The following is a 24810-nucleotide window of genomic DNA, read 5'->3' as shown; positions in this document are numbered from 1 at the left end:
CAAGTGGAAATAAGGAATTCATCTTATTATAGGAATTGATCACACACTTTTTTCAAGTAGATTTCATTCAAAATGTCATTAAGCAAGGAAAGAGATCTCAAGGGTGACTTATTTGTACCCCCCTCCCACAAAAAAAGACAAGAATTGAGAAATAGATACTGAATGAATTAAGGCCACAACCATAACTTACTACATATAAGATCTGCACAGAGACTGGCTAACTAGGTCTTTCAATTGGAGAGTCTTCTGACTCCTATTTATACATCATTTTAACAATTTTCTTCTTACTGTGTGAAAGTCTTTGAAAATTGCTCAGACTCTACACAATTCAAGCTTTACTCTGCACAATATCTATACATGATATTGCTTCGCAAAAGACAGTATTTTCTGCACAAAAATGATGTTGAAAATGTTGTTTTCAGTACAAAATAACCACATGTGAATTTTGTGCAGAACAAGTCTCAAAAGGTAAAGCATCTTCTCAGTTCAGAATTTTTCTTGACAGGGTACTATGCTCTAAACTACCTTGTTTTTTCACCATTTTCCAAATATTTTCAATTTTTCTCATTCATATTTTACATAAAATGATATAGAGATCCTAGGATATAAGCAATGGGCAGATCAATACAAAGTAAGTAAGGGACAAGTGAGGTCCCACTAACTGGCCAGTACAAAACATTAAAAAGATTATAAGATGTATGGGTCCTTTTGGAGATGCAATGATAATATTACAGATGTCCCTCTACATTTGCAGTTTTGACTTTTACAGATATAATTATTTACAGATTTGATTAAAATGTTCTCTCTAGGAATCAATAGGTCATCCACTGTGATTCTATTGCCATACTGGAGGACGTAGATATTTCTAGAGGGAATACATCTTAAGGAATCTCTAGATCAGACCTGCACATTCTGTGGCCCTCCATGTTTTGGATTTCTGTTTCCAGAATTCCTGAGCACTGGATAAGTGTTGGAGTCCCAAACATCTGGAGGGTTACAGGTTGTACAGGCCTGCTCTAGATCCTCCAATGTGATTTTATGACCCGTCTTCAGTCAAAGCCAATCATAGAGTAATGCTGGAAGACCTAGAAATTCTTAGAGAGGGTTCTCTAAGTAAAAAAAAAAACAACAACAATTTATTTATTCACATTTTCCAGTTTCAAAATGACCCTGTACCCTAACCCCAGCAAATGTGAAGTAAATTTGTTTATGAAAAGCCTGAGTATCTGGCCTATGGAGAATCTGTGAAGCTTTGATGACATCAGATCAAAAGCCAACAGTGCTCTCCCCTGGTCCTGAAAAGGTCCATTTTGGGATCTTCCGCCATCTCTGCAAGCAGAATAGAGATTATGTGGCAGACAGTGTATCCCTTCTCATTGGCACAGCTCCTATACAACAATGAAAGGTCATCTATGTAAACTATATGCTATATGCTATGTAAACTATATGCTATATGTCCAAGACCTTAATCAAAATTAAGACAGAAAACTCTGGTTAAGTATCTTGAAACTGTCCAATCCACCAAGCTGAAGCATCAACAGACTTTCAAAAATTGCATGTCTTTTGGAGCTTAAGTTCCCAAAGTATTAAGCTTTATTTCCTTTAAGATTTTATGATGCCCTCCCTAGAATATTCTAAGATTTAATACTATATAATACTTCCAGACATGATCTCTTTTTCCCCACTTTGAATTTTAGCTCTTTTCATTATAAGGCAATCCCTTCGCTTCTATGGACTGTGGCGTGTGCTCTATTATTGTAAGGTATTTTATAATCCTCTGTCACAAAGCAATAAAGTGTTTTTTACTTTATTTATCCTTAACGCTAAACATGATTTTTTTCCCTTCTGGGTTGCCTTCATATCCACCATGAGATTGATAAGGGCATTGCTAATTTATTGTGCATGGCATTATGGCACATAAAATTTGCAATTTAATAAAAGTATTTGGTAAAGGTGCCATTACATTTGCAGAGAGTTGTAAATGTTTCAAGCATTTGTTAAGTTTTATGACTGACTTGGATTTCACAGTCGTCCCATTGGCAGAAGATGGCATTTCTGCACAGTATGTTTCCTCCCTTCCTAGCAAAATCCATTTTCAGGCCAATATGAATCGTCTCAGTAAGGACAAAACTTAAGGTCACAATCCTTCCAGTTTTCTATTTCAGTGGCTATTTCCATTTTGGTTGTTGTTTTAATTTGGACAGGAATGATGTTTTCTTCTTGTTGTTTATAGTGTACATGGATTTCTACTTGATGTTTCCATGTTTAAAACTCAAGTAATTTGAGTATGTTTTGTGTTCTTGATCATCTGACTGTATTAACATCATTTGTATCCCAGCAGATCTTGATCTGTTTTGAGATTCACTGATATTCAAACTGGGAACCTTCTTATGTGTTCATTGGTGCAAAATTTAGTGCAGATGTACAAGCTGGGTTTAGAAAAGGCAGAGGAATGAGAGCCCAAATTGCCAATATCCGCTGGATAATGGAGGAAGGCAAGGAGTTTCAGAAAAACAACTATTTCTGCTTTATTGACTATTTTAACATATTTGACTGTGGATTATAATAAATTGTGGCAAGTTCTTGGTGGCATGGGGTTACCAAGCCACCTTGTCTGTTTCCTGAGGAATCTGTATAACAACCAAGTAGCAAGAGTAAGAACAGATCATGGAACAACAGACTGGTTCAAGATTGGGAAAGAGTATGGTAAGGCTGTGTGCCTTGGACCACAAGAAGACCAGTCCATATGCCAGGAAATTATGCCTGGCTGCTCACTGGAGGGAAGGATATTAGAGACAAAGATGAAGTACTTTGGCCACATAATGAGAAGACAGAAAAGCTTGGAGAAGACGATGCTGGGGAAAATGGAAGGAAAAAGGAAGAGGGGGCTGACCAAGGGCAAGATGGATGAATGGCATGCTTAAAGTGACTGACTTGACCTTGACAGAGCTGGGGGTGGTGATGGCTGGCAGGGAGCTCTGGCATGGGCTGGTCCATGAGGGCATAAAGAGTTGGAAGCGACTGAATGAATAAACAACAAGGAGGCTGCTGTGGATGTAGCATATCTTGATTTCAATAAAGTGTTTGAGAAGGTTCCCAATGATATTATTGAAAACTACTTCTAATAGATGGAGCTGGACAAGATGGAGCTCTTTCCATCTCAATGAGTCCACAAGCCTACTGATAGAGAAAGAGGTATAACTGCATTGAAGGGAAACACGGGTTTTCTTCTATCATTCCTGGCATTTGGTCAAGCAAGTCTTCTTATCAGTTGTCAACCTAGAATACCAAGGCCTGCACTCTCCCTGGCATACCTTCAGAAGCTGCTGGTCCATGAAGTCACGAAAAGTCGGAAGTGACTGAATGAATAAACAACAAAAATAATGAAGGAAGTTGTGTCAGTGAGACCCACTTTCAAATCACATTTAAGGGTACTGTAGAATGTATTTTGATTCACATTTTGAGAGCATCAATTTAATTTGAGCACCTCAAAGTGTGCATTTGGAACATTCCAAATTTCTCCAAACTTTGCAATGCAGTTGCTCATGCACTCTTATTTTAGGGTGTTGTCATCAAATCCTCATCTGTTTTAACAATCTTTCAAAAACAGTTACCTCTAGCAAGGCACTCTGAATGTTTGAGGGCTGAATTGATCATTTGATAGAAATTTGACCAGCCAAAAACATGTTTATGTACCAAAGAACGGAATGCCTGTTTCATGGATTTTTTAAAAAAAAAATAATAGAAGGTTCAGGCTAGGCTATAGAGAGCCAAAAAGAGACTTTAATCTCTTGAAATTCAACTTTCTGAAGCCTACTTTTGAGTGTTGTGTGAATAAGAGACTTGTCATTTTACTAATGAAGAATGACCAGTTGCATCCCACATGGGGAAAATGGGAAACATGTGACACATTAGCAATGAAAGACCACGAGACAACCCAAATGCAAATACTGATAGCTGAAAAAGATAATTAAAGCTCTTGAGACTGTGATTATGAAAAGGCAGCATGACAAGGTGCATAGATGTCGACATAACGTATTTATATTGACAGAAAGTGTCCAAAAAATCTCCCTTCTACAATATAGCTGTCATGGTTTTTTTCTGTATGATACAAACATTTATTGACTTTGTGTAAGGAGAGCTTTTATAACTGTCTCTTTGCCTTATTATTCAATGACGCTTGGTTAAAGACATCATAGTCTTTACAATATTAGATCTGTAGATTACTTCTCTTTCACCAAGAGACAATCTGAGCTGTTAATACATTTGAAGCAATTATTGAGAAAATGAGAACATTTATAAAAAAATCTACATCCAAATTAAAGCATTGTCTTAAACTTTTTAATTCCTGGAGAGAGAGAGAGAGAGAGAGAGAGAGAGAGAGAGAGAGAGAGAGAGATAGATAGATGAAATATCTTATGTTAGTTGTTAGATTTCCAACTATTAGGACTGTGAGAATTGTGCTGTCCTTCTGTAGTTGTTAGGCTGAAACTTTCAGCATTCTACATTATTAGCTAAGCTGCCTAGAGCTGCTACGACTTATAATAACTTTAAGGACCCACAATATCTGGAGAACCATATAATTGCCACCTCTATTATAACAACAGATTTCCAACAATGACAAAGAAGTGAACTGTAATTCTTGAGGTCCCTTCTAACTTGTTGATTCTATGATGCCACAATGTAAATTAAATTATCCTGATCTAGATCCTAATTTGGAATAAGCCACATTTTTGCCCATAAGGATCATGTGTAATGAGTTAAATTATTTATTTATTTATTTATTTATTTGCTGTATTTGTATACCACCTTTCTCAGCTGGTCAGTGACTCAAGGTGGTTTACAACAAAATGATGCATTCTCCTGGTGGGAAGGGTTATGGTTGAATTTGGTTTCAGCTCTACTTCACTATGCTAGTACACAAACATATGCAAGCACCCAGTCCACACAAACACAGATGTAACCACATGAGTTTTCTCCTTTTCCTCCTCACCTTTCTTTCTCCCACACACTGCCATGCTTACATCCACTTTCTTGTCAGAGTATGAAGAGATCTCAACTTGTACTTCTTTCATTTTCACTGACTGTTATGAGAAACAGCTGAGTAGCTCACCAATTGTATTCTCAACTATTTGATATGGTGGTGAGCAGATAGGAACCAAAGCAGATGGAAATCAAGTAATCTACAAGATACACAGAAGACTGCTGTGCTGTCGCACGCTGGGCCTGTGCATAAAACTGTAGGCAGGACATAAATTCTGTGTGCCCAACGGGACGCCGGGGCTGCCTCAGATTAAAGGCCTTTGGATTTCCTTAAAACAGAGTCTTTAGATTGCTTAAAGGTTCAACAAAGTTCTTTATTAATGAAAACAAACAGGCACTTTAAGGCTTTCTTAACAGTCTATTGGCTCTCTCTCAGTCTTGTCCACGGGGAACAGGCACTATCTTCATAACTGTAACTAATGGGGAAATCCTTAACTTCTGATCTGGGCAGTCTGTCTTTGCCTCTGATGGCATGGAGCCCTTACACCCGGTACCAACTGATTCTGGCTTCCGTGAGTGACCCTTACCAAGCAGAGCTTTGTAGACTTCCAGGGAAAATGGAGTTCAGGTTTCAGTGATGGCTGACTGAAGTCCCTCAGCAAAGGTGCTGTAAGGCTGTATGATCCTCGGCCAAGCTGTGGACTGTATAACCCCGGCCAAGCTGTAGAAGATGAAGCTTTCTACAGGAGCTCTTGGTATTATGTCCTGCATGAAAGCTTCTCTGTGTAGACTGAACCCAAACTGGCTCCTATTCCCTCCAAAACCCAAAAAGGGAGTGGGACCAGGGAACCTAACTATAATTGACAGGTGGCTTGCCCTATGATTGCAGCCAAAAGAAGCCACCTATCTGCAGAGTCCCTGAAACTTAGGAGTACAACAAACATCAAATGCAAAGCAAACAAAATTGGAGCTCCTAGTGCAGTTGTACCTGCACAACTGCAAAGGATCAAATGCAGGCCATGGGTGCCTATGGGAGCACAGATTACCTACGGTGACCCTAGAAAAACTAGAATGCCTCTGCTCACTTGAGTATGTCATGTATCCCCTTCTAGAAACTGAAATTAAACTGAAAAGAATGGATCAGTGCAAGTGCATCTTATTTGGGTGCATTTTCACTTTTTATTTTTTCACTTTTTTAAAATTTTCATCTCCTTTTATTTTCTAATTCCTATTAGATTCGAAGGTGTCAGCAATTTAGACATATACACACTGGCAACAAAATTATTTAAGAATGAAGAATGCTTATGGATGTAACTGAATTTTTAAATGTTGGTTGTGTTTAATTCTGTTTTAATGTTTGTATATTTGTATATTTTAAATTGGATACCAGTGTTTTTATGTCAAGCTGCTTTGAGTCCCCTCTGGGGAGATAAAGCAGGATATAAATGAATATAATAATAATAATAATAATAATAATAATAATAGATAATAATGTATGTTATCATAATACATTTGTATCCCAGTATATGTGTGTGTACACACACATATACACACAACTAACTACTGGAATACAAATGCATTATGATAATATACATTATTATCATTATCATTATATTTATTTATATACCCTTCTTTTCTCCATTTATAGTGTATAAATTTAGTTAACTCTGTTATGGCACAGCTTGCCCTGAAGTGATTAATGGATACATTTTATTATTTTGGTGTGCCTTCAAGTCATTTCCAGCTTATGACAAATCTAAGATGAAACTATCCTAGGCTTTTCTAGGGCTGAGAAAAGTCACCCAGTGGGTTTCCATGTTCAAGCAGGGAATTGAACCGTGGTCTCCAGAGTCATAGTCCATACTGTCTCATTAATGAATAGATGACTAATTATAAACCTTTCAAATATTTTTAAAAGATATTTGGAAAGTGTAACTTTAGGAGATGAGCACATTTCCATTAGAAGTTCCATAATTTTCAAAACCTGCTGCCAAAAACTAGAACACACTTTAGAACAGAACCAAAAAAATATGCAACAAGTTAGCCACAAGACTCTACAACACACGTCCTCTTATAAATATTTTCCCATAAATGTAAAGGAGTGTACTGTCTATACATACATTTACAAATGCGCATTATATATTTTTTCACATTATGTCTTTATCACATTATCACCACTTTCCATAATCATCTCCCTTCTGTTATAAAACCAGGAATAACTGGTCTACATTAGGGATCAGATTACACTGTCTCCAGCATTCATCAATTCACAGATAACTTTTTATTTTTGTAAAAAAAAGAGCAACAAATATATTTCTTATTTGAGAATATTATTTGATAATCTGAGGAGTTGAGACAACTTATCAAATCTGAAATTTTTAGTTAAAAAACAGACCAAAAAACTGAGTCAACTTTTCCATGAGTCAGTACCTTAAATCTTTTCTTTTCTTTTCTTTTCTTTTCTTTTCTTTATAAAGGATAATTTCTGAGTAAAGACTACTGCAACACACTCTGGAAGGTCCAAATAGTCCAACGGGCAGCAGCCAGATCTCTTACTGAACACCCCCCCCCCCCATTGTGTCAGCTCCACTGGCTGATAATTATAATTTGCTACTGTGCTCAATTCAAAGTGCTGGCTTTGGCCTATAAAGCCCTAAACAGTTCTGGTTCAACTTACCTGTCTCAATGTATCTCCCTCTATGAGCCAACAAGAGCTTTAAGATCAGCTGGGGAGTCCCTGCTCTCAGTCCCTTCCTCTTCACAAGTGCAATTGGTGGGGATAGAATCATAGAATCAAAGAGTTGGAAGAGACCTCATGGGCCATCCAGTCCAACCCCCTGCCAAGAAGCAGGAATATTGCATTCAAATCACCCCTGACAGATGGCCATCCAGCCTCTGTTTAAAAGCTTCCAAAGAAGGAGCCTCCACCACACTCCGGAGCAAAGAGTTCCACTGCTGAACGGCTCTCACAGTCAGGAAGTTCTTCCTCATGTTCAGATGGAATCTCCTCTCTTGTAGTTTGATGAGAGACAGGGCCTTCTCAGTGGTGGCCTCTTGGCTGTGAAACCCCCTCTCTAGTGATATCAGGCAGGCCCCATCCTTCCTAGTCTTTAGAAAAAAAGTTTAAGACCTGGCTTTGCACACAGGCATTTGGTGAATAAATCTGTTTTATTGTTATGTGTTTTAATTGCTCGTATGTTTAACTGTTTTATGATTTGAATGGGTCTGTTTTATTGTTATGTCCATGTGGCATTGAATTTTGCCAGAGTTTGTAAGTTGCCTTGAGTCCCTTGTAGGGTGAGAAAGGTGGAGTAAAAATGAAGTAAATAAACAAATAGCAAAAGTTTAGCCCATCTCAGAAGAATCTAAAAGAAGCACCAATCCCCTCCATTATCTATTGTAGCACTTCTGGCCTTTTTGAATGCCTGGGTTGGAAAATTGTGATGGTGGTTGGCACCCTAAGGGAAGATTGGTGCTTTCCCCTCTCTACAGAATGATTCTCAACCTATTGAGCTCATATAAATTTTGGCCCCCAAATCTGCCCTCAGTTTATACAGAAGTTTTATGTATACACAAGTGCATACAATAGACCAGGATGCAGGTAATTTCCTAAGTAGTTTTCAATACTCCTAGGCTGAGAAGTCTTTCCCAACTGGCTCCTGGCCCTCTTGGCCAGTTAGGACTGTATTCTAATAAAGCTCAGTTTCATGGCAATGTAACAGAATTTTTTTTCTATGTCTCTAGGTGTGCCCAAATGACAGTGGTCTCTTTTCTTGTATTGTCACAGCTGGAGAGTCTTAAATGCATGTACAAAACCTGTCCTTGCGCAGAAATAAAGGGTGAGCTTTTTCCAAGGATTATGTGTCATTGAAATGATGTGGTGGGTTGGATTGCACAGGAAAAAAGCTCAAATACCTAAACCTATTCAAAATCACGCATACAGTCTGGCACATGAAACATTTTGCACTCTCACTTTGTTCTTCGTTTTGGCAGAATCCATTTCTAACAGATTTTGTGCTGGGGATGCAGGCCAATAAACAACTCCCCCATCCCTCCCTGCAAGTATGAACGAAAGTTCTCTCACTTGTTGTGAACTGTACCCACACACAGTATGAAAAAGTTCATTTTGGAAAGAGAGAGAGAGAGAGACGATAGAGGACACAGCAGCAGAAAATAATACCAAATGGGCAAATTGGAGAGGAAAGCAAGCCGGAGACTTAAAGCCAAGAGCTGGTGGCATACGGATATGACACCAAAGGTTAACCCAGTCTCTGAAAGGGATTCAGCCATCTTGCACAAGCGGTACCTCCTGCTGGTTAGCTTGGCCAGTAAGCACTGGCATTCACATATGTAGCAGCTGCTTGCTTAAATCCTTCTCTAAAAGCCCCTGGAACACAAATGGGAGAGGCAGAGACATATTGCAGGTGTGGAAGACAGGGATTCAGATGTTGTAAAGGAATGCACACATTTTGTAGAACTTCATCCCATGTCTGTACTTATCATTCCATTGGGTACCTAACCAATCCACCTATTAGTAGAACCCTGTGGTGACAGCCAACATATCTCCTCCTCTTCTTACTCCTCTTTCTTATTTTCCTCCTCTTCCTTCATTTTCTTATGCTTCTTCTGGCCCATCTAATATTTTAATTTATTATCAGAACCATTGTGGTGCAGCTGGCTGAGTGTCAGCTGCATTAAGATCACTCTGACCAAAACGGCATGAGTTTGAAGCCAGCCCGGATTGGAGTGGGTTTCCAACCAATTGTGTGTAGCCTGTTGTCGGCCTTTGCAACCCAAAAGACAGTTGCATCTGTCAAGTAGGAAAATAAGGTACCACCTTAAAGTGTGGGGAGGCTAAATTAACTGATTTATGAGGCCATAAAGAAGACTCCAGCAAAGCATTCCAGCGGGGAAGCATGCGGGGAATGCGAAAGTGCTTCATCAGTGTCGCAGATGGACGATGAAAGCGACAGCTCCCCTGGCAGCCAGAAAAAGTTAAATAGCCTCTGTGTATGTCTGTATATGTTTGTATGTCAAAAATTGGCATTGAATGTTTGCCATATACGTGTACACTGTAATCCACCCTGAGTCCCCCGCGGGGTGAGAAGGGCGGAATATAAAAGCTGTACATGAATAAATAAATAAATAAATAAATAAATAAATAAATAAAATCTAACATTTGTATAGAGATGGTATGGTGTAGTGGTTTCAGTACTGGACTATGACTTTGAAGACCAGAATCCCACACTCTCAGGCCCAAAATATGATACAATTGCCTTAAGGAACACCATAAATCAGAAATGACAAAGCCTAAGGTTGATGAACCCACCCATGTTTTTTTTCTCTCTCTCTTTTTTAATAACATGCTCTTTCTCTAATACTCATGCAACTCTGCCTTACACTTGAATATTTTCTGACATTTGTTTCCAGACACTCAAAAAGGTTCAGACAAGCACTGCTATTCAGAAAGTTTGTGATGCCTTTCCCTAAAATATTTCAGCTCCTGGGCTCATTTCTGTTGGCTGTTTTGTCATATGTATTGAAAAACACTTGGTTTGTGAAAGTAAGTGCTAACAAGTACTAGTCAAGGCAGCATCAGGTTTCTCGTAATCTTTATTTTGAAGGTGCGCTGGGGTTCCAAAAGGTTAATGAACCACTTGTGGTAGCACTTTCCCTCACGCTTTAACTCTGCTTTATGCCTGATAGAACCATTAACTTCTCCACTAACCTTTCTACTTGCTACTATTACAGACATTCTGCCCACTAAAGCTTTCTATTGATTTTTGTCAGGGTGCTTTTATAAAATGTAGCTTTAAATACCTGGTTTTTGTGGTCATGTTAGCATCTGGCACTACATGTACAGACAAAGATTAATTCACAGGTTTCTTTTTCGCCTCCCTTTTTTTAAAGGACAGCTGTTATTAAGTCTCACTAACAATAGCATAATTTCATAATTTCCATATCACAAAATATTTACTCCAATTGTTTTAGTTAATATTGTCTTGTTAAATACTGCTGTACTGGGAGACTGCTGTATTTCTTGCAATGTTTTGTTCAGGTACAGTGAATGAATGGTCTGTTGTCCCCTTAAGCACAATCCCACCTCTGAGCTTCTTGGTCTTGCTCTTGTCTTTTGACCTAGTAAAAAACCTGCTGCAGGCCCATGTTATGATTTTCTTTAGGGAGTTCAATAAACCCTAGTTAGTAAACCAGCTAACAGGCTAATACATTCTTAAATGCATTTATTTAACCTGTGTATAGTCTAGAATCCAAAGACAAAGTCAATGTTGAAGAACATTGTTGAAGACTATGGTGAGGATTGTTTTTTTACAAGAAAGGAGATTTCATCTGGACATTAGGAAGAACTTACTAACTGTGAGAGCTGTTCAGCAGTGGAACTTTTTGCCCCAGAGTGTGGTGGAGGCTTCTTCTTTGGAAGCTTTTAAACAGAGACTGGATGTCCATCTGTTGGGGGTGCTTTGAATGCAATTTTCCTGCTTCTTGGCAGTGGGTTGAACTGGATGGCCCATGAGGTCTCTTCCAACTCTATCATTCTATGATTCTAAGGAAACCTTGACACAAAGTTATCACAGGGATTTATTGGCAAAGTTTTTTTTTAGAATAGGTTTTCCATGGTCTTCCTCTGAGGCTAAGAGTGTGTGGCTTGTCCAAGGACACCTGGTGGGTTTTAAAGTGAGCAGGGATACAAATCCTGCCCTCCAAAGTTGTAGTCAAATGTTGAAACCATAGCAGGATGGAGAATGCTGACAGACCATTTGCACAAAATATTATGAGGATCACTTAAGCCAGGATCTATTTATCTTGTCCCACTCAGCTTCACCATTGATTTCCTAGGGCATCTTTACAATTTGCCACTCTCAGCAATTAGGACATACTGTTTCCACCAACCTAAGGATGTACTTTTTAAAATGTTAGAAGCTCAGTCCCTAAATCTTCCTTCAGCTTGCCAATTAATTCTATCGAATTGTAGACTTCTTCAACTCTGGAAAGTTTGAATCTCCGCTCAATTATGAAATCCCATTGGGAGATCGTGGGCTAGTCACACACTCTCAACTTTGTAAAGGCAATCCCCCTCTGGAAAAAAATATATTGCCAAGTAAACAATGGGATAAATTCATTTTAGAGTTGTCATAAAGTGGACTCAACCTGAAGGTACACAATTGCAATTATATCTCAGTTAACGTACTAGATGTATTACCGGGTGTTACTTCATGAACACAAATTTTGACACCAGTGACAGAAACAGCATAGAAGTATGGTCCTGAGTCACAATTTAGAAGCACAATTTAGAAGCACACTTCAGCAAACTGTATTAATAACTAACAGTATGTAGATGTGAAAAACTACCAGTTCAGGGAAGTCTTGCAGAAGTAAACAAAAACATGTTGAAGTCTTTGTTTCTCCAACCCACCTTCACCATCCTCCCAGTGTGGACACTGCTAAAAAAAATAGATATATAAAAGATGAAGAGGAAATGGAGTCTGGATGGGCATGAAAAAGTGTAAGGAACTTCTTTGCCAGAGGCTTTGTTAAGTGAAAAAATTGTCTTTACTTCACTTTACAAAACACTGATTGAAAATTGCTGAGCCTGGTGAAAACCACTGGGCATTCTATTGGTTTTACAATAGTACTTAAACAGAATATTGCTCCATTCTGTCCCCCTTCCTTTCTCTCTTTTTTCCTTTTTACTTCACCAAAGCATATAGAACAAATCTTCCTTTGCTTCCCTACTATCAGTCAATGGCTATCACCCCTGTAAATTAATTACAATAAAATATCTCAACAGTGCATTGAGCTGGCTGACAGTAATACATCAGCAGATCAATGATGAGGAGAAAGCAAATGGCCAAATGCAAGACAACTTTCTGCAATTAGGAAATATTTAAAAGCTCTTTGCACACTGATGTGAACGAGGTTTGGAGGGTGAGATTCAAAGATGGCAGTACCACTAGCTGGAGATCGTGCTCTCCATAGAGTTTGCAAAGTGTTGCCCTTCTTCTCCAGATCTTTATTCATTATTAATCAAAGCCAGTAAATTATTGATAAAAATGTGTTCATTAATTTTGGGAAGTTTGGATCAAGATCTGGTTTTTAGTATGGGCCAATGCCTTGTGACAAGATGTTCCCACACACCCACGTAGAAAGGGAAAGCCAGCAAAGAGTAAACACATAAGACTTTTCAGCAATAATATAATGAGGTCATCGTGTGCTCTTCTTGATATATCAGTCAGCTTTCACAGAACTGAATAGCAGAAAGTTGGACACAACTAAGAGATCCTTCATAGTGCTTATATAGTGAAAGAGACTATATAGCAAGTATTGGCAAGAATATGATTGGTGTCATAAACATATGCTAGATCCTTTACTCATATGCTTCCACTATTTATTGGTCATTGTGCATTTTACATATGCAATTCATTGTTCTGTAAGCAGGGTTCTACAAGTGCAACCATTTCCTAATGGCCAAAATCCTAAAAGTTAATCCCAACTCCCACAAAGCCATGGAATCATTTGAATTTGTCATGCAGCCAGGATGGAGCCCATCAGAGCCCATTACATGGGGTAGGACTATGTCTGGCAGAGCTCCATCCTGGCTCCATCTCGTTAACGTCTTAGGACAGGGGAAAAAGCCCAGTGTGAAGTTGTAAATCAGATATTGAAGTGGGAGTCAACACATGAGCAAATTAAAATTATTCCATAGCTATGCAGTAGTTGGGATTAACTCTGCAGTGTGTTTTGGTTTCTTTGCAGCGCAGGGTGGGAGGGGGCTGGTAGAATGGAAAGGATTCTAGAAAGGATTGCAGGAAGGGGGATTTCTTAAGCCCGTCTCTTAAACCTAGGTCTCCTCTAAAGAGAGAAGGGAAAGGATTGCTGGAAGCGGAGGGGGGGGGAGGTCTTAAGTCCTTACCTTAAACCTGGGTCTCCTCTAAAGGGAGAAGAGAAAGGATATCAGGAAGGGGAGTTTCATAAGCCCTTGCCTTAAACCTGGGAAGCTCCCCCCCCCCCAATTGCTGCCAATGGACCAAAGTGAAAATAAATCTTTCAGCCTCAGATCAAAAACAGCTTTCAGTCCTCCCAAATTTGAAAGGCTCCCAAAAATGGATTGGGGGCCCCACTGAAATCTGGGACACTGAAACAGATCAAGATTTACCAGAATTGCACAAGCCTAGTGAGCACTTGTGTTCTCATTTATCAAACCAGGGACAGTGTGGGAGAAAGCCAGGGCAGACAGGAAACATCATGGGATGGTAAGGGAGTAATGTGGGGCACCACTCAATGGTTTCCTATACGGCCCCATGAATTTGCCCCACTGCCCCATGGCTTCCCCTGCTGTCCTTGGGTTTGTGGACCTCTGTCTGATGAAGTCCTTAGTGGTTTTACTCTATTTGGGACTAATTAAAAGGGATTCCAGACACACAATGGTACAAACGTATTCCTCAACACAGTAAGACCCTGTAACTGTAGGAAAGTCTGGCAACACATCCCCCATAGATACAGAGGCTGTACTGTGCTTTAAATATACCACTTAATTGACAGGGACTTCAGAAAATGGCACTGTGTATTCCCCATTGTAAAAATGGGTCAATAAACACATCGGCAGACACACAAATAATTGCATAATATCGATATTTAATGGAATGGTGATGTAGAGCAACTAGTGTGTCAGTACATAAGTGTAGATGTACACTATGCAAGTAGGATGTAGGATCTCAGTGGTAGTTTTTCCTAAGAAATCTTGTGGATATGTAAAATGTCATGAGTTGCATTATAGCATTCATTTTTGTGGTTAAAAGGAAAGTGAAGGAATGTAGTAGGCGTACACCACTTCCTCAACGCTTCTGATATGCTTGAGAATCTTGAGTTCCAGGGCCATATGAAGATTTTCCAATAAGTTCTTCAGTCACCACATTGTTTGGCCATTTTGCACTGAGTGACAATAGAGAGGTCAAGCATAGCCTGTTCTGACCTCCTTGCACATACATATACATTCACTTCAACCAGAGAATGAAAGCCTGCACAATTAATGATCACTTGAACTTCAATCATCTCCTGCTTCTACCCAGATTTCAGAAACTGTTCGACAATATAACCCCAGGAGGTGTTCAGCTACTATTTTGCCTTGTTTTGGATTTTCCTCAAAGGCACTCACCATGACAAGAACTCTGAGGTACAAAAAAACCAGTGTTACAACTTTACAATATATACATTACTTTTGTGATATGAATAACTTGTATTTGAAACCATTGTTTATTCCTGATTCTATGGTGTAGTATTAGAAACCAAAGATTATATTGGTTGAGGTTGTAACTTATCAGCAAGAAATTAATTGAATCTACATATGCTTGAGATGTATGTCTTGTTTCTATTATAGTAGGCACTTCAACCCTTTTGATTAGCCGTCTAGATTGGTTTAAGGCACCAGATCCCATCTGCTCTTAGTGAAATGGTGATGCATTAACCCTGGTTAGTACTTGGATGGGAGACTACTAATGTATATCAGGTGTAGCAGGCTATAGTTCAGAGGACAGATCTGGCAAAGCCACCTTTGCGAATTCCTTGCCTAAGAAAATGCATAGGGTTTCCATAAGTAGACAGGCCACATAAAGGTACACGCAAGGAGAGATTGCCTAATCTAATTGAAAGTTGTAGGCCCTTGTTTTTACGTCCTTGCCTAACTGGCAGCACAGTACTTCTCATTGCTCTGACATTCAGAGTTCATAAACACACTTAACACACATCGAGCAAAATATTATGTCTTTGTTGATTTTCATTGATCAAGCAAAAGGGAAAACCCAATATATTAAGCCCGATCCTTGAAGCATTTATTTCCTTTAATGATTACCATTGCAAAATAATGTCACCCTCTTGCAAATCAATGATATTTATTATAAAACTATGATAGCTTTCTACAAATATATCACAGAGGTGAACACAATGCAGCGGTAAGAGCTATTTAGGTTAATGAAGTCTCAGGGTAAAAGAGAGCTAATGACTTCAAATTATCAACAAATTAAAACTAGAAGCCAGAATCTTAACTTAGAAATATGAAATAATGGCAGAGCCTTTCTGAAATAGTTTATTTGTTAGTATGTTTACACACTATTTTGCTTTCTTACACTTATACCCAGGCCCGTAGCCAGGATTTTGTTTCGGTGGGAGCTGAGTTTGAATTGGCGGGGGGGGGGGGGGGGGCTGAGTCTGAGTGAAAGAGGGTCTACCTTAGCAAACCTTTTGTATCGTTATTCCAATAGCCCCATGCATATGGGATATATTGAGCATGGTGATGAGATCATGGTATGAATAAACATAACAGTTTAAATAATGTACCAGTAAGGCCTTCTCGTGGACCACCATGAGAATTTGGGGGGGGGGGGCTGAACACCCCCCCCCCTCGGCTACATGCCTGCTTATACCAAAGACTAAAGCAAAAAACTAGAGGGGGGGGGGGGTCAGACAGCATTGTATAGTGCTCTCTCTCTCTCTCTCTCTCTCTCTCTATATATATATATATATGGGAGCCAATGTAGACTAGTGGTGTGAACGTTCTGTTGGAGGACCTGCGCTGTTAGGCTCAAAATAAGCCTCAGTTGGGGTGATTCCACCATAAATATACCAGAGAGCTAGAAGCAAACTTCATGACCAGATAAATATACGTGTGGTGAGCCAGGATAAGCTTCCATTCAACAGGATGGCACAAGATTGCAGGGTCACAACTTTAGGTTCAAAATATTTATTGAAGGAAAAAGAAATCCATTCTAGATAGAAAAGGTCTTGGAGCTAACTAGCTTACCAAATCTCACCTTCTAAGAAGTAAAAGGGAAAAAGTCAAAAATATTCATGCAATTACATTTTGCTTGGAGAGAGGCAAAATATGTCCTCGCTAGAAAGAATAAAAGAAACAGAAGAAACAATGGTGGTGAATGTCCACATGGCCAGCCCAAGGCAATCAAAATATATTTAAAGAGGAAGTTACCTCATACCTCATAGAGATTCCATTGCTACATCTTCAAAGGGGGAGGAGATAGTGGGAAGCAAGAAGAGTAATACAAAGGCCCCTTCTGGGATAAGCATGCATAGGAATGTGTGGGAAGGAATCCCTCACTCTAAACCTATTCGTAATCACTTTTGATTACTGAAGACTAGGGTTCAAAACTACTGTGAGTGGATTTTCAAAGCGTTTGTGACCCAGGGAAGTCACACACTCTCCACAAATCCTGTAATAGTTTGCCTTTGTGTTGCCATACATCATAATTGCATGAAGGTATACAACAACAACTACTACTACTACTACTACTACTACTATAGCAACAATGACTGCTACATATAATTAAGACTGAAAGCAAACATATCAGAAAGGAATTCAGAAGGTGGTCATTCATTACAATAGAGTTCACTATTACTTATTAGGCTTGGGCGGTTTCGTTCGTTAATTTCGTAATTCGTTATTAATTTGTATTTAAATTAGCTTACGATCCAATATTGAGCCATGCAGGAATAGTGTGAGGAGTAAATTAGATTCAAAACAATTTTTTCAATTTATTTCGTAATTATTTCGTAATTATTTCATAATTATTTTCGCATGTCTGGTGCAAGTTTTATACTTGTTGGTTGTTTTATCACACCAACAGTCAACAACAGAGGGAGCGGGAAGCTTCAGAAGTTTCCCCTGTCCCATTTGGAGGTTTTTTAGTATATTGCGCAATCGCGTCCGCCATTAACGAATCGATTTAAAAGCAAAATTTCGGAATTCTTAAAAAAAATGAAACGCGATGGACCCCTAAAAACGAAGCGAGTTTAGAAACAAATTTTTCCGTTGTTACCCAGGCCTATTACTTATACTTTCACATTTCCATAGTAAGTCCGGGAATGTATCCCTTGTGGATATGGGAGTCATACTGTAGCCCAATGATTAAATAGGACATATGTAGGACAAGAACCTGCTATCAGCTCAAGATATCACATGGCTTTTCTCCAATGCAGCAGTGACCTGAAAGTACCCACCCTTCCACCCTCCCTTCACCACTACTTTAAGATAGAAGTGAATTTTTTTAGGCCTCTCCTCTTGCCTGTTCAAGAGCAATGTGGGACACATTTCCAAGACAGAGGATTTTAATACTCTTTGGTATCTTGGATGGTACAATTTTCTTCTGAAAACAAGGCTGCAGCTGCTTTCCCCAAGCTAGGAAGGTAAATCTTCAAAGGGGTCTCTCTACTCCTGTCAGTCCTTGTGTCAAGAACTTGATACGGCAGACATTCCCTTACCTCAGCAAATAACCGGAATCTATATCTTTCAAATAGATAGCAAGATAAAACATCCCCTTGCTTCTTCTTTTTTTTCTAAATCTCTACTGCAGGGAGACTTTAATCAATAAAACCTCCCGTTTTGATCTACAGGCAGCCCTGCATGATCATGCATAGTACATTTTACATAGATGGGGCTTTTTCCAATCATGCCTCAGAATTAAGCGTGGGCTGGAATAAGTTCATTAAAGCAATGAAAGCAGAGTCTAATTATATAATCGGGCCATTCGGTAACAAACCTGTACACTGTAGGCGGAATAAGGCCTTCCAGAACTCTTCTGATCGAAGGAGTCAAGGCTTTCTGTATCAGGGAATTAAAGTTTAATTTAGATTTTCTTATCATCTGACTTACAAGGAGATTCTGAGGAAAAGTATTAAGTTCCAAGCAGCTGTAATTAATTTAAATTTTCCGATCACCACGAGAAAGGCACAGAGGTTTATATTTTCCTTTTCCAGAATATCCTCTTGTTTTCTCAAAGAGAAATGTTCCTTGACCAAGGTGAAAAAAAAACTAGAGAATGATAACTGAAAACAATGAATAAAAGGGAACACTGTACCACTTGCTGTCAAAAACAAGGGAACAACAGGAGTAACAAAATCAAGGTGGCCACCCAAGTGCTTGGAATCTTAAAATTAAGCCCAAGGGATATCCAGATATGCTGTTTTGAGCATGAAATGGTAGGTTTGTTGTAGTGATGGATAAGGTTGCCAGGTCTCAGGGTCTGGTCCCTCTATTTTAGGTTTTCACAGCAAAGAGGAGGAATCTCAGGGTGAGAGCACTGACTTGAAAAGAGAGAGTTTTTCCCATGTTTTGATGACTATTTTTTTTTACTTTAATGACATACTCTGTGTGACTGTGCTTTATATTTAATTCATCATGCTTAATATCATTCCAATGGCTTCCCATTGCAACAGTATCCTTGCAACATTACCATGGACAGTACTCTATGGCATTACAAGGGTATATTATTTGGAACCCAGTTTCATTCCACAGAAGAAATGACTTCCTTTGGCACAGGACTACGCAAAGTGTGATCTGTGAATTTCATGTGGCTCTTGTAGGTCTAAAACTCTCCAAAGCCCCTAGACTTTCTGTTATTGTTCATAGATTGTGTTCTGTGAATAACAATAGCTATAACTGTACCTGGAACTCTCTGCCTTGGAGTGTGGTGGAAGCTCCTTCCATGGAGACTTTTAAGCAGAGGCTGGATGGCCATCTGTCAGGGGTACTTTGTGCTTTTCCTGCATGAGAGGGAGTTGAACTGGATGGCCCATGTGGTCTCTTCCAACTCTATGATTCTATGATCAAACAAATGGATTTATACCTTAAAATAGTGACTGTTCCAAGTGCTCACAATAACATGATTCTGGATTGTATTCTTGGCTTTCCCCTGTCTTGGCTGGATTTCAGTGGTCAGAAGAGATTCTTAGCTGCACTGTCTTGAAATGTGGTTCACTAGCCCCAAGACCACCACACACCCAATATACTAATAACAAGTCCATGACTGGCTCTGTGTGTATGATCATTAGTTCAATGACAACTCTCTAGCTCAGTGGATAAACTTTGAACTTGCCAGTTCCCAAAGCAAAGACCTTTAGCACTCCAGCTAAAAGGAATAGCTCTATTAGCTGTCAGTAGAATTAAGGCTTAGATCCTTTTCTAGGCTTTGGGCCACCAGAGAGCAACATCATTACTAACAGAGAAGCACATTTAATTCAATTTCAAAGGAGCCAATGCACATATAGAAAAGCTGGGATATTATAAATCATTCCTTGTCCCCATATGGAGGCTATATAAGATTTGGGGAGGATCTGAAGAAATTTCAAGCAAGGATTTGGCTTTCAAGATGAATACTCAATATGCAGAGCAACCGGTGTAGCTACTTCATCAAGACAGTTTGATAAATGGTCTGTGAAAGGGGCAACAGAAAAGACTACCTTCTGTTATAACACTTGGTCCCCTTCAAAAGATACCTGAAGTGTAGTGAATATGTATTTCGACAACACCAAAAAAAGCCCTGAAATCCTTAGGAAAGATCTGATGTGCAAGATATTTTCTTTTCTCTTTAGCATGTAAAGAAGCAACCTGAGGGGATGAGTTGGTGGGACTGTATAATGAAGGCTGTATTGATTACACTATAACCCAGGAATGGGAATGAAACTCCCCTGCAGATGTTGTTGAGCTGCAACTCCCAGAATCCCATGCCACCATAGCCAGGGGTCAGAAAAGCTGAGAGCTACAGTCCAAGTACTTATGAAGGGGCTACGTATCCCCACAACTGCTATAAAATATAAAACATATAGCTCTGAATCCTATTAGTTGCCCCCAAACAGAACAGACCCATTGGAATAAAGTATGATTGGGAAGTCCACTATTCTGTAAATATTATTTCTGGCACAGGTTTTGCACCCAAGACCCTACAGCACAAGCTGCTGTGGATATGGAGGAGTGCTGTAAAAAGGTAAAGGTAAAGGTAGTCCCCTGACATTAAGTCCAGTCATGTCTGACTCTGGGGTGTGGTGCTCATCTCCAGTTCTAAGCCGAAGAGCCAGCGTTGTCCATAGACACCTCTAAGGTCATGTGGCTGGCATGACTGCATGGAGCGCCGTTACCTTCCCGCCGGAGCGGTACCTATTGATCTACTCACATTTGCATGTTTTCGAACTGCTAGGTTGGCAGAAGCTAGGGCTGACAGCGGAAGCTCACGCCGCTCCCCGGAATTGAACCTGTGACTTTTCGATCAACAAGCTCAGCAGCTCAGTGCGTTAACTCACTGCGCCACCGGGGGCTCCTAGGAGTGCTGTATCCCTAATAAATGTTGGTCAGGCATGTGAATGCAGGTACAAAGTACACACACAGGGCAAGAAGCTATAAACAGTCCAATAAAATACTCACAAGTAGTCTTGTGCTTTGGGGTAAACCTTGCCCTGTTTCATGTTCTGACTTTCGTTGGTGGCCCCAATGTGTGGCAGAGCATGTAGACAGGCCCAGAGCACACCTGCAGCCCATCTGCACACCCCGTGAGCTGCCACACTTGTCCCACCACACTCTCCAAGATGGCATGTGTGGCAGGGCTTTGCAAGCAGACTCAGAGCACACCTGCAGCCAAGCTCCAGGCCTGCCTACACACAGGCAAGGAGGCAAATTTGGCTTGGCTCGAATCTGAGGAGCAGATTTCAATGTGGGGAGTGAGATTCCCATTTTGTGCTTCCAAAGAAAGGGAAGACACAAAAGAAACGATAGAAATAGTAGGAACAAATTCCATGTGCATGTCTACTCACAAGTCCCCTTTGCTGGATTCTTTCAACCCACTTTCCCACCCTCAGTGCAGTGTAAGTTTCTGGTCATTTGTTGGGGGCAGGTAGGATATTTTTTTTTATCGGAGGTTCTCCCCCCCCCCCCCCAACATCACACTTGATCTGAGAAAGTTCATAATTGGCTATAGTTGGTGTCATTAAATAGGTCTTGCATGGCAGGGATTGGGGAAAGAATTCAGTGTGTACCTACCAGGTCAGTTTTAATCATGTATTTTAAACGTGCGTCCTATGTTTTAATCTTTGTTCTGTGTATTGTTGTATATATAGAAATTCATTTTAATATGTGTGTTTTATAGAATGTTTACAATGATTATGTGTTGTTACTTTTTATTGAAAATAAAAAAAAATTATTTACATATCCTTCTTTCATATACATAAGATTTTTTTTGTTTTTTCTATATTGTTTAGTTTATTGTGTAAAATATAATGTAATAGGTTAACATTTTAAACATGAAATTCCAATGTTGGCATTTTATTTTCTTCCAGGAAATTTTTGAAGGGTTCCCAGTCTTTCTTAACTATTGATGCTTCTTTTATCTGAAGATATCTTCTCAAAATGTCCATTTCCACTATTTCAGCTACTTTTAACATCCATTTTTCCATTTTCGGTGTTTCTTCTAGTTTTCACGTCAATGCATACACAATTCTTTCTCCAGTTGTCATCAGAATGAAAAGTCTGTCATAAGTCTTCAAAAGTGATCTATTTGTTATGCCTAGTAAGAATGCCTCTGAGTGCATGGACATTCTTAGTTTAGATACTTTTTTCTAGTTTAGATACTTTTTTCTAGCCTTCTTGCAGAACCACCACATGAAATAAAGATCCCATTGCTTGTTTACATTCCCAACAGGTATTTTTCAATTGCAGCTGCCTTTTTGGCTATTTGTAGAGGTATTGTGTAATATTGATATAAACTTTTTAGAAGTTTTGATTATGCGTTTAACTATATTGTAACATATTGTAACTTCCCTCAAGCCATGAGGAAAGGATGAGGAAAGGTGGGTAAGAAATGAAATAATAATAATAATAATAATAATAATAATAAATAATAATAATAAATAATAATAATAATAACAATGATGATGCAATTAAGGCCAGGATTGAAAAATCAGCTGATGACCCAAAATGCAGACTGTGCAAAGAAGCTGATGAAACCATGGATCATATTCTCAACTGCTGCAAGAAAATTGCACAAACAGACTACAATCAGAGGCACAACTCTGTGGCCCAAATGATTCACTGGAACTTATGCCACAAGTACTGCCTACCAGCAGTAAAGAATTGGTGGGATCATAAACCTGCAAAGGTAGTGGAAAATGAACACGCAAAAATATTGTGGGACTTTCAAATCCAGACTGACAAAGTTTTGGAACACAATACACCAGACATCACGATTGTGGAAAAGAAAAAAGTTTGGATTATTGATGTTGCCATACCAGGTGACAGTCACATTGAGAAAAAACAACAGGAAAAACCCAGCCATTATCAGGACCTCAAAACTGAACTGCAAAGGCTCTGGCATAAACCAGTACAGGTGGTCCCAGTGGTCATCAGCACACTGAGAGCCATGCCAAAAGATCTCAGCCATCATTTGGAAATAATGAACATTGACAAAATCACGATCTGTCAACTGCAAAAGGCCACCTTACTTGGATCTGCACACATCATTCGAAAATACATCACACAGTTCTAGACGCTTGGGAAGTGTTTGACTTGTGATTTTGTGATACGAAATCCAGCATTTAGATCTCATTTGCTATGACATACTGTATTTTTGTGTCAGAATAATAATAATAATAATAATAATAATAATAATAATATGCTTTGGTGGAGTATGTTCTCTAGCTCTAGACAAAAAATGGATAAAGAGTTTAGAGTTGGCCAAAAGGATGCAGGCATACTGGTGGTCAGGAAACACAGACATTCTGAGGCTGGTGATTCCCTTAGGCAGACAAAGTATCTTAACTGCCAATTCCACTGGGAAAGAATTGTTACTTCCTTGAGAGGTAAATGGCTAATCTTTTGATTAGTGTAAACATGAACTTTGCAAGGATTTGCACAAGCACAACAACAAATTCCAGATCCCTTTACCTTCCAGGACCACCAAGAATTGTAGACTATAAAAATAAATTTTCCAAGTTCTGGTGCAAAGCATGGCCCAAGGGAAGTCACTTGGAAGCCAGTATCTTCCAAGGATGCATCTACACTGTAGAACTGATGCAATTTGGTACGACTTTAATTGCCATATCTCACAGCTATGTTGCCCTAGTATGTGCAGTGTAGTGTACCTGAGGGACTGCCGCACCCCCTACCAACCCCTAAGATCCCTCAGTTCAGATGATCAGAATCTCCTTGAAGTTCCCAATTTTAGGACCTTTCACCTGATGTCTACTAGGCGCAGAACATTCACGGTGGTGGCTCCTTACCTGTGGAATGCCTTGCCAGCGGAAACACGAGCTCTCCGAGATTTACTATCTTTTCGTAGAGCTTGTAAAACTTATTTATTTAGGCTGGCATTTGAATCTGGTTGATTGAAAATTTTCTTTGTTTTTAAATGTAATGTATTGCATGTGGATGTTGTAAACCGCTCCGAGCCTTCGGGGAGTGGCAGTATATAAATTCGATTAATAAATAAATAAGAAATAATTATTTGGCTGATAAGGGTAAAAACTTATAAAACTACAACTCCCATGATTCCATAGCATTGAACCATGGCAGATAAAATGGAATCAATTCTACAGTGTAGATATACCCCATCAGAGGGTGGACATCACACAGATACTCCAGATACTTGTAAAATCATGTCCCTCAGTCTACTATACAAACTTTATGTCTCTTGATTCTTCAGGGTCTGTGATATATACATGGTATGATATTAGGCAGGGAACCAACAAAGCTCTCATGCCCCATTAGTTGTTCCATTCATGTTTGGATAAAACTGCCAAGGGCAAGGTTAGCTGTTGCACTGTTGTTTTTGATATTGCTTATCGTTGTTTCCATTTTTCTTTCTTTCTTAGACCTTCTCTGTTTTCTCCGACTCCTCTTCCAGATTACACTTTTGCCTCCCCACCAGTCCTCACTACCCATTATGACACAGTCAAACATAATTAGCCTGGCATTAAATATGGAGGAAATTTTGTAACTACTGGTTGTTCTGTAGCCATGGTTACATCAGCAATTTATACCAA

The sequence above is a fragment of the Anolis sagrei genome, chromosome 5, assembly GCF_037176765.1.
Source record: "Anolis sagrei isolate rAnoSag1 chromosome 5, rAnoSag1.mat, whole genome shotgun sequence".
NCBI lineage: Eukaryota > Metazoa > Chordata > Lepidosauria > Squamata > Dactyloidae > Anolis > Anolis sagrei.
The sequence above is the reverse complement of the archived record's forward strand: the minus strand, read 5'-3'. Positions refer to the sequence as shown.